Genomic DNA, 15,469 nt, shown 5'->3' with positions numbered 1-15,469 from the left:
CCCTTACATGTATTATTACACTACCCAATGTCCTTACTTTGTACAATGGTATGTTTGTAGATTAGTATATACGTGGACTGTGTCTTACATATAGTCTACACCTCTTACCTGTTATAGCTGTTGAGGAAATCATTAACACTACCTGACGATTTCTACACATACTCCCAGATTCCATGCTTGTAGATAAGTATATAAGTGAACTGTGTTATACCTACAGTCTGCACCTCTTACCTGGTATAGCTGTTGAGAAAAATCATTGTTAATCCTATCTGACAATTTCTACACATACTCCCAGATTCCATGCTTGTAGACAAGTATATAAATTAATTGTGTTGTACCTACAGTCTACACCTCTTACCTGGTATAGCTGTTGGGAAAATCATTGTTAACACTACCTGACAATTTCTACACATACTCCCAGATTCCATGCTTGTAGACAAGTATATAAGTGAACTGTGTTGTACCTACAGTCTACACCTCTTACCTGGTATAGCTGTGGAGAAAACCTTTGTTAACACTACCTGACAAATTCTACACATACTCCCAGATTCCATGTTGATGTTATACACATACCTAACAATCTGTTATTGCACACACTCTGGTCACAGTTTGACAGGATGCAGGTGTTATTGTGACATATTTTGAGGAATAGCTGTCATACACTTTGGGTGAGATGCTATGATGACAGGTTTGTTTTCATATACATTCTCTGAATAGGTACAGGTCTGACTATCAGTTATATGTCAGTAAAAGCTGCCTACGTTTTTTGGATCATCACACTGATTTGTCAGGGGAACAGGTTACTGGGCAGCGGATGTTGGCCATTTATCTGGACATGCTGGACAGACCAGAACAGTTGAGGGATATGACTATGCATACAGCTTACTTCCTGAACATTCTGCCGCAGTCTGTACAGTTGATGGTTATGATTATGTTTACAGCGTACTATCTGAACATTCTGGCACATTCTGTACAGTTGTTGGGTCTAATTATGCATAAAGCTCTCTATCGGAACATTCTCACAAACTCTGTACAGTTGTAGGGTATGATTATGCATACATCTTACTACCACTCCTGGGATTCAAACCCCTGTGTGTGGTAAAAATATTACAGTTGACATCACAGTACACTGTGCTGTCAGGGAATTGGTGTGAAGCATTCCAATGTTTTCTGTCTAAGTCTCCCTCAGTTGTACAATATGACTGTCCTCTTGGGACTTCTAACATTGTTATACTGAACTTCCCACACATTTTATCTGCGTTCAGCAGTGTGGGTAGCACTGCTTAATACAACAGTACTATTTATAGAATGAAACACTACAACAAATATGACAGCAGAATGTACACAAGCACTCCTGGGGTTATACTTTTATTCACAAAATATTACACCTTTATTTACACACTACCTATATGACAGTCTTCCTGCCATATTGTCTAGTTTATTCAGTGCATCCCATACAAAATACATGTTTATACTGGTACAACACTTTCTAGAACTGTTATATTTATTTGTTATAACAGTACATGCAAGATTAGTACTAACCTGCCTCATGACGCAGCTTTGCAGCCTAGCAGCATGGGCTTGCTGGTTTGCAGCCCGCTCATCTGGAGCTGTCAGAGAAATACAGTGATATTTAGCCATTACCTATCCATAGTATACACAAGCTAGGCAATCATTATCCACATAGTAAAATGAGTACTTAGTGCTGGGGCATTGGGCATCTGCCTTGATTCCTGGATCCACTGCTCCAAGAGTTCCCCCTCCACTGCTTCAGGTCAGCATGGTGATGCCTGACCTGCTCACCAGTCTGAGGGATACCAGTGGCACTGGTGAGGTCACAAGCGAGACTGTTCTAGGCCTCAACTTTATACTGAGAGCCTTGGTACTCACCCTGCAGTAGCCTCTGCTCATGGTGTTTTACCAGGAGCCATGCCATGAATCTGGACTCCTGGGTGCCCCAACACTGTGCTAAATCAAGTGCCTTCCCCAACTCCAGCCATTCTGCCTAGAGTAGGGAGCTGCAACCAGTTCTGGGTAGTATTCGCTCCTGTGGGGTTTAAATACACCTGATTTCCCACACGTTCTCATGATTGGACAGTTTTGAAAAGGCTAAGCTATGGGCACACCTGCTTACCTAATGTTGGCATTGCTTAAAGGGGTATACCACTGGGCAGGTTGAATTAGCCAGCCTACACATTGCTTACACCAACTAAGATGAACTGTGCAATGCTTAGCATTGCTTAATATCTAATTTGCATCATATTTTCCTTTTAGCATTGATTTATTATTCATTACATGTTATATATGTGTCTGGTATCCGTGATTCATGTGTATGTACACTGTATGGGGTCCTGGGGACTTCAACACTTTATTAGAATAACACCTCACATCTGGCCTTACTGCAGTACTCCAGTTCACATATTTATGTTATGTAGCAGGTTATACAAAATCACACTGTACATAGATTCCTTTCACATGTTCAGTTTGATTTTCCTATGGTGAGGATTTGTTTGTTGAAACCTCAATCTTATGTATTGCTATGATGGCTTAGTGGTTAACTACTGTAATTGTAGTGTATAAGGTCCTGGGTATCAGCCTTGCAGAGGCTGTTTATTTTGTTGCTGGGCAGAACATGGGCCATTGGATACAGATTGAATAAGGCACTTTAAAGAAGTTGTAAATGGGTTTGCGCATGTTTGCACGGAGGCAAGCACTGCTAACTTCTGGTTACCATTTCTTATACTCAGCTTCTACATTGCTTAATCTGTGTAGGCAGTGCTTACCCCCGTGCAAACACACTTATGCATGTTTACTAGTGTTTACATATACTTACTATTGCTTATTTGTGCTTAAACCTGCTTACTTATTCATTATGACACTGACACTTTACAAGTGCATTTCCTGCAGTACTTCAGTTCATAAATATATGTTATTTAGTGGATTTTGCAACAAATATATTGGTTATACTGTGCTTTGCATATAAAATAGACTGTGCTGCAGTGGGACTCAAATCGGGAATCCCTGCTCAGTAGGCGAATGCTCTGCCTACTACACTATTGCTGTGCTGCTTCATTTGCATATTTCTTCCTTTTCAGCTTTTTAAGCTGCTTTAACCTTAGCTAAGTGATAGGCACACCTGTGCACATACAGTTAGCTTCAATTGGAGTTGCAAAAAAGTATTAAAGGGTTTCTTCCGTTTATTTATTTGTACTGTTGTACACATAGGGGACTGTTGGTGGGGATATGAGGACATCTATGAGTGGTGTCGCTCATTTCTTACCTCTTTCTGCTGTTCTACATTGCGGGGGCATGTTTATTCTGATATTTCTGCTCTCAGACATGCCCCCTGCACTCTTACACGCTCCATGTAAGCCTAGGAGCTCAGGCAGCATGCCTTATTAATATGCAAGGTGCACTGCCGTCTTGCTCCTAAACAGGCACTTCTGTGCAGGACTTAGCTAGTCCTGCACAGAAGTTTAGTAAATTTGAGGGTGTATTTGTACTGTTTTCTTTATTATTTAAGTAAAGTTAATTTATTAGCTATTAGAATCTGGTGGGTGGCATTCATTATTTATATTATTTATTTAATACCACTGAGAAGAGGGTTTGCAGTATTTATCTTGTTGGTTAATTTGGCAAATATTTCCCATTAGACTGCTTAGGCCTACTACCAGTGCAAGAGATTAATCTGTATAATTTCATATTTTACTTAATTTAATGACAGCAGATAGAAGGAATGATTGAGTTCTGGCTATTCCAAGGCTGTGGCAGTGCTACTATTCCAGGAAGAAAGCTTTAGGGAATCAGATAATTCTGCCAGACTTCTTGGGAATTGTGTGTGTGTGTGTGTGTGTGTGTGTGTGTGTGTGTGTGTGTGTGTGTGTGTGTGTGTGTGTGTGTGTATGTGCATCTAAAAATACTTTATATGAAATGCAGTTACCATGGACTGAAAGGCACTAAAAGACATGGTTCACAGAGAGGGTGGTGAGACAGGGCCTGGGGTTGCTTAGCCAAAGATTTGGCTGTGTAAGTGGCCAGTGTTCATTTCAATCTGTGTGTGGATGTTTAGAAGCCCATACCCAGAACAGCAGTGTATACCCCCTTTATAGTCTTGAGGCCAAGTTGTATTTTGTGAATTAATTATTGGAATAGACTTGTATGTAGTTTCTTGCTGTTACTTCACCACTGGTTGGCAATGATGGGATTCAAATCTCATTGGTGCCACCCATCTTGACTTCACAACAGATGGCCTCCTGTCATCCAGAGGTCACATTGGTGGTAGTGGTATCACCACCATCCCCATAACAATATTGTCAGTGGTATCATTGCTCCATAACACCTGCTATGATGTTTTCCTGCAATACATTTTACAGAGATGGGTGCTATTTTGTCCATTTGCTAGCTCAGAAGAATTGCTAAAAAGATCCTTGGTGAATCCTTGATGGATCCTTGTGCCGCATAATGGCTGAAACTTTTGGAGGAAAACTGCTTAGAGACAAGTATTTTGCTTTAGAATAGATAATGCATGTGTGCACGGCTGCAAAAAAATGAAGGACATATGAGGCAATTTCATAAAGATATGCTGGCTATAATAAGAAATAAGAGCACAGAGCAAGTAAAAAATTCACATCCCTCATTTAAGACTATGACCATGAAGTCAATGGACAAGACAGGAAAAAATTAATGAACCAGGTACAGCACAATTCACATATCAAGGCAATGTATATTTATGGAAAAAATTGCAGGGACTATAGGAAGCAAAATCATTTTTTCAGAATGTAGAAGTTAAAGAAAGTCAGTACAGTTAAACAACAAATAAATTATATCTACACTACCACATAGCTGCATATTAGCAAACCAGGTCAAATTTATTTACTGGAATTGTAAAAGGTCCACAGTATGATAAAGAAAATAAATGAGCCATTAAAGTACTAATTAATGGAAAAAACAACAGACTTTAAACTACACATTGGAGCACAAGAAACTGTGATAGTTTACAACATGCTTTATAAATTTACAGCAAAATGTGAACTGCAAAAAGTTCTGGTTATGTAGGGTAAAGAGTACATGCTTTGGGACCATTTGAACTATGTCCAAAATACAGAATAGTAGGATGTAAGATGAGAGATGAGCACTTTGGATTCAGATCAGGATGAAGTACAGCCAGCCCAATGTTTGAAGGGAAACAGGTAGTGGTGAAGGAGCTGGAGATGAGGAAAGCATCCAACCAGGCATTCCTAGTCTTACAGAAAGCATATGACAAGATCCCAGGAAAGATGATTTGACTGAAGTCCTGTGATGGTTCTAAGTTCTGGAAGCACTAGTAGAATTAGTGAAGGCTATACACAAGGACTAAATGACATACGTTTGGACAGTCTTCTAACTCAGAGAGGGGTTCTCAGTGGGAGTGGGTGTGCATCAGGTTTCAGTTCTTAGTCTGCTCCTATTCATAATAGTGATGGACTAGGATAAAATCAGCAAACAGGTCAGAGGGGACAAATCAACAAAACTGCTCTATGCAAATCCTGCTGCACTACAAACAGTCTCTGAACAGGAACTTCAGCAAATGCTATACTGGCATGTAAAACTGAAGGCACATGGGGTGACACAGAGTACAGACAAGGCAGTGGCATTATAATTTTAATTCTGAATGATGTGTATTACTTCAGCTATCATGTTAGTTACAATTTACCAAGAGTAGCTACTGATACCTTTATAGTGTCAGCACTCTTTTCCTGTATTCATAGTATAGCTGACACCAACCACAACAGACCAGTCTAGGACCAAGGTCTCAGTTACCATGCACTCTTCCAATGAACTAACCAACCTATTTAATTATAGAAGGTTATAGACAAACCACCTCTTTTCAGAAATGGCAGATACCAACAGTCACACCAGTACTGTTAGATTACCCTTATAAACTAATAAATAAAAAACACCAGCTACAAAATTTTATTACGGTGTTGTGTTTATAATGGAAACACTATTACAAACAAAATAAAATCATAGACACAACCAACTAAATGTTTTGTGTTGTTAGTTATGAAAGATGTGCCCAAATATGAGTGAAAATGGATCAGACATATTAATTTTTATCAGTGCCAAGCAAACTAACACAGGCCCATTATTTTAAATCATCTGGGTTATGTTTCAAATTAGGTAATCATTCACATTGGACTGTTCCATTTGTAAACTAAGATAGTATGAATGAGCTTAATGATCCTTTTTCAGTGGAGACCTGGAGAGAGAAAAGCTCCAACAACATGAATACAATACAAATAAGAAGAACACAGAACACAAAATATACAAAAGTGGTGTTCAAAATACAAAAGAAAGGGATGCAATAAAAACAGCAAAATTACAATCAAATTAAGACTAGCAAGTTACTTTTGTTGTTAATGTACTTACTGCATATAAACGAAATAAACTAATATGCACATTAAAGTGATTTTCACTATATACTTGTTTAAGGAAACATTATATTAGATAAAGTGCAAAAGGTATTAAGAAGTAAAACACCTGCATGTGTGAGTGATAAACAAAGGATAGGAAATAAAGTGAGTGTATAACTATAAGGGGGGAAGGGATACAGTGGCTATGCCAGGTGATATAAGTCACTGAGTATCCTAGTTGTTAGAAAACATGCTGGCAAAAATAGTTAAAAGGAATGGTGAATGTTGCAGCAGGTATCTAAAATATTAAAAATTACTGAGAACTATTTAGGTTGTAGAAAGGAGTTATTAATGGAGTCACCTGATTCCTACATATGAGCCAAACCAGTTGATTAATAGTTTTATAGCTGTTAAAAATGTAATTTATAGTTAGGTTGTATTCAAAGTTCCCGGGCAAACATCCATTATGTACCGGGCATAGGTTATCTCCATAGTGATTATCTGACTTATCTACAATGATTTGCTAGGTGTGTTTTGCCTTTGTGCAGATAACTTATTTAGTTGGTGCAGTATTTTAAGTTGTGAGACTCTTAAGGCATGTTGAAGATATATAAATTCAATCTTTGAAAGCAATGTGTTTTTACTGGTAGATTAGCTACGAGTTTTGCATTTTGTTGTAAATTTGCTCAAGTTTATTGAGTTGAGCATTTTGGAGGTTAGTTAGACTTCATAAGGAATGTAGCAGGCTTGGGTAGAAGAGTTTGAGATGAAGTTTTCTGTGCTTGTTCTGTTAGATATTATTCAGATTTGTAAAGTGTATGAAGTTTCTTATTAGTGTTAGATATTACATTGTCTACATGTTTATTGAATTAGAGGTTTTGATCAGTAATAACTCCAAGTTATTTTATGCTATATCCTTTTTTTCAGTAGAGGTGTTATTTAATGATGTTATGTTGAAATTGTTTGATTTTGGGGAAGTATCTGACCTGAAGATGATAGCTTCTGTTTTACAGGAATTAAGTAAGAGCTGAGATTCTGTTTACAATTTTTACAAATTTAGCGAATGGTTCTGGTTTAACAGCTTGGAGTTGCTCTAAGTTGTTTCCTGTGCATGCAAAGTAGAGACTTCTGTATATTGTATGATGAATACCTTAAGTAGCATTTTGTGTGCGTCATTGACAACTATATTAAATAACATAGGTCCTAGTGTAGACCCTTAATGCATTTTTCCAGTGAACATTTTGAGATCTTTGGGATAGGTAACTTTTGAGCCATTGAATTGCATGTTTGCTACTGACTAATTTGGCTAACCTGGAGCAGTTGGTATTAGACTGTATCAAATACCTTAGAGAGGTCTAGGAAGAGGGAAGCATTATATTTCCTTGATTTATTTTCTGGAGAATACAGTTTACAAAATTTAGTAGTGCTGTTTCAGTACTGTGAGCAGGGTAAAAGCCATGTTGGCTTGGACAGAGGATTTTTTATCAGATGTCTTATTATTTGTTGATGTATACCTTTTTCTAGTATCTTGGAGAACATGGATAATATATCTATAGACTTGTAACTGATGATCTCTCATGATGTCCCTCCTTTATGTATTGGTGCAGTGAATGACTGTTTTATTCAGCTGGCATGTAGTTATTATAGCATAGATGTGTTTGTGAGAATGGCAGTAGGATAGGCAATTGTGTCAACTGCAGTTTGCAGGAACATGTTAATAGTTTCAGTGCAATAACAGCACTCCCTTGAGACCAGGATTTAGTGCCTATCATGTCTTCAGGCCCTTGGGTAACTGTGGAGGGGGGAGTATCTGTATTGATAAAAAACATCACCATCAGTTTTACCTCTCAACAAATTACTCACAACCCCTATATTGCAGCTCCTGGATATCGACCTTAACAACAGTGTTGCTACCACTTTCTAAAACACTTGTAAATAATGTAAATATATTGCAAATATAATCATGTGCTGTACAAACTACCATAATGTTCTTGGATTGTGAACTGTTAACAACTGCATTGTTCTATTATAACTGATACTGTACTGTTTGTGCAATTGTAAACAAATGAATATTTGTAAGCATAATTGCAAATAACTGAATGTTCTGTGTGTTTCTTGAGAGCATGTGTCATGGCTGAAAAGAATAAAATAGTCCAGTCAATGTACCCAGTCAATAAATAAAAATAAATATATAGTAAGTAAATAAACAAATCCAAATATTACTTCACTGCCAGCTACAGATCCCCAAGTTCATGGAAAATACCTTAATGTATTGAATGATTAAATATCAAGCCAAATGCATTTTGCTGGGAGACTTCAATTACCCACGTGTTGGCTGGCATGCTTACACCTCTATAAACAGATAAGCACAATGCTTCCCAGGCATTTCAATACCAATGTGGTTGAGCAAGTTGTAAAACTACCCACTAGAGGCTCTAATATCCCTGATTTAGTCCTTACCAACCTACACCAAACTTGTACTCCACCATTCATCTCCTAATCCCTAGTTAAATCTGTCCTGTAGTAATAAAGTATGTAACAAGCAAAGAAGACAATGAAAAATTGTACCAAATCTCCAACCACTACCTCAAGACCATACTAAAGCATGCCGGCAAGAAACTTTTGGAGCACTTTTAGAAAAATGTAAAGCAGAATAAGAAGTTAGGTCACTACAGATTCCAAAAGAAACTACAAATCATTCTTCAGTTCTGTAAGCAAATTAAAGAATAATGTTTAACAATGCACTGAGCTCATCCATAATATCAATCATTCCTGTCCCAATGATATAGCCAATATAAAGCAGATACATTTAGTGCCAACTTTACTGCATTTGCCCACATTACTGGCCCACTATCCCTGAAAATGTATTTTCCCCTGAAATAACTTTGGAACAAGTCTTTCCCAGTCTAAAATTAATGTTTCTATGGGACAAGAAAACATAGCAGGCTGCATTCTCATAAGTGCCAAGTATGCCCAATGTGGACCTCTGCTTAAACCAACCAAACACAGCCTGTTTGCATCCTGATGCCTGGAAAACAACCACAGTAACTCCTCTACACAGGGGTGGCCCCTTTACAGGCACAGGTAATCCGTAGCTATCTTCAGCACTGTTGAAGGATGGGATGGGTTTTTGTTATTTGGTTATCTTTTTTAGAATATAGAAGTTATATTCCTTCTGCTCATTTATTTACTCTAAGTATTTTGAGTTCTGTGTCCAGGTGGAAAGATTTCTTCAGCATGTGTTTGTGGCCTAAATTTAGTTTCTGTTAACACAGAATATGACAGGCTTGTAGAAGTGTAACGAGATGTGTAATTCAGTCATTTTGTTACTGATACTTGTGATGCTTATATGGGCAATATATACTCCAGGTTGCTGTTATTTATATTCTTTTTGTTAGTTTTGTGATGATTTGTTTTTAATATGCAGCCCATGGGTTTAATTTAATATCTTGACACAGCAGTTGGTCTTGTATTAGTGATATATAAATACAGAGTAGATAATGTTTCAGCTTTTGAATTTTTGGAAGATTTTACATGCTCCTTTTATAGGATTTAAGTATCGTAGTTTTTGTTTATTATGTCCTTATGGTAAAATAAATGAAAAGAAATTGTATATTTTTGTCTGTTGAAGAGAGTCTTTGAGTTGCTTTAGTGTTATTTGCCTTGCAGTAGTGTAGAATAACTTTGTAATTTGTACTTACGGTGAGTGGTGTTAGCAATATTGCACTGCACACAGTATTTGGGCTCAAAACATAATAGTCAAAGTAGGTTAGTGTTGTCAGGTGTATAATTTGTGTAGAGTTATTAAAGTGTTTTTAGATTGGCTTTCAAGTGCTGAGGTTGCATAATACGTGGATGGGAATATAAGTGAGAAGGTGGTATAATTGGATTATGCTTTTGTTATTGTGTTGATTCTGCTTTTGTGTTAATGCTTGGAAGATGGTGAAATGCAGTGGAATGGTATCAATTAGGTGGACTATGACTCTATTATTCTAATTATAATTTCAGAAATTTCATCAGCAGCATTTTGTGCTTTTTATAAGTTTGCAAATGTTTGAGGGTTGAAGAGGTATGGAAGAGTGCTGCTATATAACTGGATCTCCATAACGAGGGGAAGGATTGGCCAGCTGGGGATGGGAGTGGAAGTGAAGGAATCGAGCCACCAATCAGGGCTAAGCAGTAGACAGTCACTGCATTCTTATGCACTGAAGAGCATTCAGAGAAAGACAGCTATAGGAAACAAGTAGGTTTCAGTTGGCAGGGTTTGTGAAAATGTACTGTGGAAACCTGTAACTCTAGATATTACTGGATGCAATCACTAATGAGTGTGTGTGGAAGGTTAGAAAAGAAAGAATGAAAATTAACAAAACAGGTAATAGATGATAACACATGTATCTCTTCACTAGTGCATGGAAAGTAGCATCTGAGCCCACACAGAGAAATGTACAGACATTGCTTTGATAAAGGGGGTAACTAAAGCAGCTGTCAGGAGTATATGAAAACAGGAAAACTCACTTCCTGTAAGGAGAACTATAGCTGCCAAGCACCTAATTGTCGAGATACTCTGAGAATGGCACTAGTGCCCTATGTGCAGTGGTAGAGAGATTGTCCACTGCTATTTGTGGGGTGAGGTTTTACCTCTTACAAAACAGAAACGGCTAATGTATCTTGTGAGCATGCACTAGTCTTCAACCTTGCAAGCTGTTGGTATAAGAGACAGAGAAAAGATGACATAACTGTGTTCAGTACAGATAGAAAATGACCTCCTATTACAACTAATGTGAAACAGACAGTAGCTCTAAACCTATACTCCTGTATGCAGAATTATCACTACAAATGGAAAGCAGTACAATAATAAATACAGGTAATGTATGCCAATGCCATTTAAGCAGCTGTTGCAATATTGAGTCTAAAACCTTGTCAACAAGAATACTACCAGTTTAAGCACCTTAAACTAACATGCATGTACTAGATAAAGATACAGTGTTGTATACAAAAAATACAGTCTATAATAGTATGTGTTCTATCGCACTGACAACTTATCTGTAAGACTGTGGAAATAGGTCACAGCACGAGGTTCTCTAGTTTGATTCTCTGCTGAAGTGCCTTTTGTGTGGAGTCTGCATGTCCTCCCTGTAGCTGAGTGAATTTTAAGACATGCAGGTAGGTGCGTGGGTGTGTGCGTTGCCTTCTGTGTGAAGGTAGAGCACCAGGCTGGCACCTTGACACCCTAAAAACTCCACTGTCACTCAGTCTGCGGACTGGTGATCCACTGTGGCAACCCCTAATGGGAGAAGCTAAAAGACAAAACAGCATAGCATCAGCACTAATGACAAAATAATAATAGCAAGAATCACAAAAAACAGGAATACTTAAGTATGGACACGATACAGCAGTTTATGGTATAAAATGCTGAAAATCAAATAACTCATTCAACAAAAGGTAACAACAGTGTACTTATCCTTATAGACACCCAGATGGATGGATAGTAATCAGGTGAAAGACAAAGTAGTACTACTGTGTAGGTTCATTATGGCGCTACTATCCCTCCGTGGAGGTGGGATGTAGGTGTACATAACATAAAGGTGCTAAAATACATGTGAATTCCACAGTACAATCTGGTGTTATAGCCAATCGGTGCACATGTGCAATACAGAGAGCTCAGAGCTTTTCTCAGTTAATCTGGGCTTTACTGTCCCACTCATTTCTTCTGCTGCTCATCCCTAACACCTGCAGTTTAACAAGATAGCCATGGTATGCCCCATATAAAACTGGCCACCAATGTGGGCTCGTAGGCTGTTGGACTTTGTAAACAGCTCAACAGCATACCATATAGGAGAAGCCATTTGCACTTTCTACATCTTCAAAGCCTTGCTGGAATTCACAACCATCACAGCAGACTATCTTTTCTCTTCTTCTACTAACAATTGCTGCTGTAACTATCTCCTACTCACCATCTGAAGCACCTACAACCTTCTGTTGTTGCTCATCATGCATGCTTTAAAGAGCACCAGTCTCATCTTACATGATCTACATCACTTCCCAAGATGTCCATCTCAAGTTATTCTCCACCACCAACTACAGAGCTCTTATTTTACAGTGGGTACGATCTTGAAATAGTCTTGATGGTACAGTGTAGAGCATAGCTTCTAAAAAGTTGACCTGGGTTTGATTCCCAGGCCCTGTGATAAAAATTATAAGAACTATGTGTATATTTTCTCACAGTTAGCACAGGGGATAAAGGCTATGAGATGTTTATGAGTTACTTCATGTAATGTAGAGTTTGACTCCCTCAACCTCCATTTGCTTAAACCATTTGACTAGACAGTGTTCTGGCAAAATTAACAAACTGGGTTAGGCATGTCAATAGTTTCCTGGAATTTCAATGCAGAAATTGGAGAAAAGCTTTTATTAAGTAACTAGGGAAATGGTGAGTATCTGAAAGCTATATTTAAATGCTCCTTCTTATTTCTGGGTTTGCTTCATAGCATATTTAGGTATCAATTAATTTACTATCATACTTCAAATTATTAAATCTAAATTTTACCTTTTAGCAGGAGTGCGGACGGGACACTTATCACAAAGGCTATTTTTCAGCCACAGTACAGGCAGAGCAGGCAATATACATATCACAGCAGAGTGCAATGGAATACATCTAGTTCAGATATGCCATCATGAAATATAATACACTGCAGTGTTCACTACCATAGTTGTGTAAAGTAATGTACAACATGGCTATCACTTGTTAAAAGAGAGATGTAAGTATTAACACACACACACACACACACACACACACACACACACACACACACACACACACACACACACACACACCGGAAAATACACAAGGGCACTTTGGGGCATGCAGTCAAGAGTGAAAAAATATGACAGGGTAACATAGCTCTAATATATTGGATGCAGCACATTTAAACAAAGAATAATCTCTTATTCAAAGAACTAGAAGTTGGCCTTTCAAGTAAGACAAATAAGTGGTGTAATTACAATAAAAGAAGTAATTTATTTTCTCTGTTTACATTCTTCATGCTGTAATGCTGGAGATCAGGATGACATTTTTATAATCTACTCAAAGGCACTTGCAGTTTGTTGATCAATTTACATGGTTCTTCACTCTGCCCAACACACATAATTTTATATGTCAAAGTGCTTTCTTAATTATAATTAGGCTGCATACACATAAGTAGTCTGCATGGGATTTTGAGGTCGTCATTAGGAAACATTTATGCCTAAACATGTGACTTACTTAAGTTGGGCAGAAAAAGTTAATAACAGGAAAAATGGACTAATACAGTGTTATCCAGGAAGACCACTTCTAGCAAGTTATGTACTGAATATTTTAGGATTCGAAGAAATCTACTAAATGAATTAAAGTAGTCTGGAAATTTTATACATTAAGTACCTCTTGTTAAGGCTCCTTAGCAGATATAGTAAGTAAGTGTTTTAAGATCCATATACCTTATAATTTTTTGAACATTTCAAGTGTCTAATCTCTTCAGCTCAGCCTTTCTCTTTAGAAGGGCCCAAAGGAGCATGGCAATCATCCAACAGAGAAATTAGAAGACTTATTATAGGCACTTAAGAACCCCTCCACTAGCTAGAAAGTATTTTGCAATACCCCTTACATCAGAATGTTTCTCTACACTCACAAATTCAGGTAATGCATTCCCCTAGATGTAAATGGTGCAGTCCTAGAACTTCCTTCAGGTGACGCTCCTGTAGTAGGCCTTTACCAATTTCTCCCACTGTGATGCATGGTCAAGAAACAAATACCTACTCTTATGTGTCCACAACAGGGTCTTCCAGTGCCTGGGCTGTTCTTACAATCCTTGTCATGTGAGATGTAGCTAGGATCAGAACCTCTGTGGTGCAGAGCTAGCTAAAACAAAAATCTAACAGACCATGCTAACATAACCTTTTGTGTTACAGGCAGTGTCACAGACATAAAGAAAATGTGAATATATGGTTTGTTGCAGGATTAAAAGGTTCTGTAATATACTCAGATTAACTGTATATTCATTCAAATATAATTTACTGGGGACAACAAAATGTTGTAGTAAAACTTTACTTGTAAAAAGTAATAAAAACCAAGTAACCTGAAGCCAGTATCCAAAGATTCACTCGTAAATATATAAAAAAAGTTTTTATTATGAAAAACACATATGAATTAAGCGTTTTCATCCTTAATAACAGCATGACTTCATCAGAATCACAACAAACACCTCAAATAACCCTTTTATACAAGAATCATTCTAATTAAAAATGATTCAACATTATTGAACAGTGGGATTTAAAGAAAAAACAGCATTGAAACCTTGCAATACTGTAAATATAATTAAAAATCCTTTCCAATAAATAACATTTTCTTAAAAAACATTTGTATAAAAATGCAGTGATTTAAACCATACATTTTAGAATTTTGTTACTCTCATAATTAACACAGACTGAATGGAGGTATATTCATTTAGACCAGGATATGATGTTGCCTGCAGCTGTAACTGCCATTTCAGTTTCTTATTTTATAACAACACCTTAGCATCTCCACCCCTTGGGTTATAAGGAACAGAATCAGTAATGTTGTGTCTTTCAGCTTTTCCCAGTTAGGGGTCGCCACAGCGGAACTCCGGTCCGCTAATGATTGGCAGTAGATTTTTACGTGCTGGCTTGCTGGGCCTAACGCACAGCCTTCAACGAAGGAATGCCCATTCACGCATGTCGCCACACAGAAGACACTCTAACTGAGAATCGAATGGGCAACATCTAACTGTGAGGCGACAACGCTACCGCAGCACCACCACCGCAGTATAAGGAACAGAATCAGTAATGCCGAAGGTAAATTTGCTAAACTCTACTTGTATTGAAATTTAATAAATTAACTTCATAAGGATCTCACAACAGTCTTTAATTTTGATTTTGCTTTTAATGAAGATCCTGTCCCACCCACACTTCCCAAATTAGTTTTTGAGCTGATTCTAATACTGCCACAAATAATGCAGGATATTAAGTATAGCGACAGGGCGTTGAGTCAGTCTACATATGACATGTTATGTAGGTCATGTATC

The sequence above is a fragment of the Protopterus annectens genome, chromosome 10.part0 (genome assembly GCF_019279795.1).
Source record: "Protopterus annectens isolate FY-2018-M chromosome 10.part0, PAN1.0, whole genome shotgun sequence".
Taxonomy (NCBI): domain Eukaryota; kingdom Metazoa; phylum Chordata; order Ceratodontiformes; family Protopteridae; genus Protopterus; species Protopterus annectens.
Note: the sequence above shows the minus strand (reverse complement) of the source record.